Raw genomic sequence first — 3,048 nt, 5'->3', positions numbered from 1 at the left:
ACACACACACACACTCACACTCACACACACACACACACACACACTCATTTCACTGTTTTGCGTCAGAATGATGAACTTACAGTCAAATAATAGCATATGGAAAAAAATATAGGGCTGAAACCTATTTTTCTTTTGGAAAAGACTTGTGATCATGTTAGTTTGATTCATCTATTTTTATTTTGATTAATTGGATAAAAATCAGACAAAAGCTCCTAAAAGTAACATAAAGAATTTTTCGTTTGATATGTAAAACTGATCATATTCCTGAACTGGTTTTGATAATCAATTATTCTGCTTATTTTTAAAATAATTGGATAAGAATCATATTTTTTTTTAAAACCTAAAACTAACAAAAAGCAGGTAAACATATGCTATACATACAAATAATAAGAATATATAATAAAGATGGGAGGGGCAAGACAATAGACAGGAGAGAGCACATGGCAACAGACAAACACAACACAAGCCATGTGCTCACAGAACAGTCATCTGGTGGCCCTCCTGGGCACACCCGCTGAAGACTGTGACACATATCCCATAATTCCCCCCGAGATTCCTGAAAGCACCATCAGGAATCTCTCTGATCCCATCATTCCCCGAGGCGTCACATTCCTGAGACTCATCCGCCCAGAACCAGCAGCCAGATCTGCACTTATTCATCCAGAACCATTCATTCACAGAAATGTTCATTTCGAAGCTTCGTTGGCTAAAGTTTGATTCACTGGTTCACTCGCTGCAGTGAATCGGCTCAAACTGATTGACAGGTGGGCGGGGCTTAGTGTCGTGATTGGGTGTGGTGGGCGGAGTTTGTCTGTGTTTCTCTGGCTTTTCATCATTCATAACAACAAACGAGCGCTCAGGACTGCTTTTATTTGCATGTTTGATTTCAAGCGGTTTGCATCATACCCTGCCTCCTCTCTCTCTGTTCTCCATCACAGACACGCTCCAGACTAAACACAACAACCTCCACCGGATCAGCAGAATATTCATCAAACACCAGACATTTACATCACAAACACACACCTGCACACATTCATTTATCATGCTGACCAGCTCACAGCTTCTACATTCATTTAAAAAACGACAAAGATTCTGAAAGTTCCGTACAATGTTTGAAGGAGATTCTATATTCATTTATATCCATTTTTTTCCCACCACCAAAGTATTACAGTTATCAAACATGTAAACGAATATTTTTTTTTTAATATATATATTTAACAAGAATTAAGACATTTATAATAAACATATTAAAAAAAAAATATTGTCAATAAATATTATTAATCATTATATAAACAAATTATATACATAAATACACATGAAATGCATTATAATTACAAATTTATATATATATATATATATATATAATTGTAATTATTTTTTAAATATATTGCATGTATTTATACATATAGTGGTGCATATAATATTTTATTATAATATATAGTAATTTAAAGGTGTAATATATAATACAATTGTAAATAATCCATTGAAAACACTTGAAGAAAGAAAAACTATTATAGACAGCAGCTGTTAAGGCAGAATATCAGAACCACATAAAATGACTAATTAATGTATTTTTATTTTTATTTTTATCCTTTAGCTCGTATCCTGGTACAGAGATGGTAATAGATACTATGCTGCTAATCTGATTCATAATCTAGAATTGATTAATTAGCTACTATATAAATTTTTCAAGGGGTTTTTACATTGAGTTTCTAAATAGTTCAAATAATAGCATGTCGGAAAAACCACGGTATTACCGCGGTACCACATACGCAACAACAAAAAAAACCAAAAAAAAAAAAAAAAACACGACAGATAAATAATTCAAGAGTGAATATGAGTGTGTTTACAAACGCCTGAAATTGACAGCTGACATAAAGCAAGCGTCATCAGCGATGACGACACACCTGATCATACACATCATCAACAATATGATCAATACCGACGAAAAACACAACATCTGCGCGTTATTTGACCAGCCTCGTCAGGATCCACAGACACTTCAGAAATAACAACACGGATAATCGCCACCAGCACAGAAAGTGCTGAACATCAGGCAAAATAAACGCCCAAATTATCACATCTAGTCTTTAAAAGAGCTCTTCGTTGTCATCTGATATAACGACTGATATCATAACGCGCGGAGGAAAATAAAATAAGTGCGGAAATGTCGACCAACCTTCGCGATTTTGTCGAAATGTAGACAGAATTCAGCACTTTTCGCAGCTCTCCGTCGCCATGTTTGGGTCAGAACTGCGCATGCGCATACGCATACGTATGTTATTCTGCATTGTGAAAATCTATTACTCAATTTATTCAAATGAATGGAGTCGTAAGCATGGTTTACATTACGCTTATTATAATTATTTAATTAATAACTAATTGATTATAACCAGTTATAACGTACGCAATTTGTAGATACTAAGACTGTTTAGTCAGTTAATGAAGATGTTTTTATTGTTTGAATACATGCCTGTGTAGTTTTATCGTGTTCACTTGTTTACGTGACTAGCCTGCTAACAAAATATGTTCTAAGAACGTTTTGCTATTGTTCCCATTTATGTGGGCCGTATTAAAGCGTTATTTCTTAATGTTTTCTGAACCCTTATTTATTTTCCTTCTTTCTTTCTTTTGTATTTTACGAATGTTAAGGGAACATTCCATTTTAGAATGTTGTAAACATTAAAATAACTTAACTTTTGAACGTTACCTGGACGTTCTGAAACAAATAATAACGTTAGAAAAATTCTAGTTAAACATCTGTAGGCTAACTAAAACATTTCAGGAATAAAACGTTGCATAAATGATATATAAATAGCGTTGTTGTCCTGACGTTTTGAGAACGTTATTGAAAACCAGATGACTCTGAACGAACGTTTTATTAATGTTACGTTTGTTCATAATTTTAAATGTACAGTTTTTGGAAATGAAAAATAAAAAAAGTACATTGACATTCCCAGAATTCCCTGTGTGACACATTTGGTGCTTTTTTGTTTAAATAATTTTGTTTCTTCATAATTATGTTTCTTGCGTTTTTAAGTTGGTTTC

The 3,048-nt window shown here is 33.5% G+C and overlaps 1 long non-coding RNA gene across 1 annotated transcript in view; it reads right to left on the bottom strand.

Moving 5' to 3' along the window:
* LOC107726859 (uncharacterized) overlaps nt 1-2,249 on the bottom strand; it is a 6,587-nt gene extending 4,338 nt beyond the window's left edge. Inside the window, exon 1 of the long non-coding RNA XR_001638306.1 lies at nt 2,180-2,249. This is a non-coding gene — a long non-coding RNA (uncharacterized LOC107726859). The remainder of the gene's footprint in view (nt 1-2,179) is intronic.
* Between the last annotated feature and the right edge of the window lie 799 nt (nt 2,250-3,048).

This window comes from Sinocyclocheilus rhinocerous, unplaced genomic scaffold (genome assembly GCF_001515625.1).
Source record: "Sinocyclocheilus rhinocerous isolate Xijiao unplaced genomic scaffold, SAMN03320098_v1.1 scaffold2803, whole genome shotgun sequence".
NCBI lineage: Eukaryota > Metazoa > Chordata > Actinopteri > Cypriniformes > Cyprinidae > Sinocyclocheilus > Sinocyclocheilus rhinocerous.
This window is presented reverse-complemented; position numbering and strand designations above follow the sequence as displayed.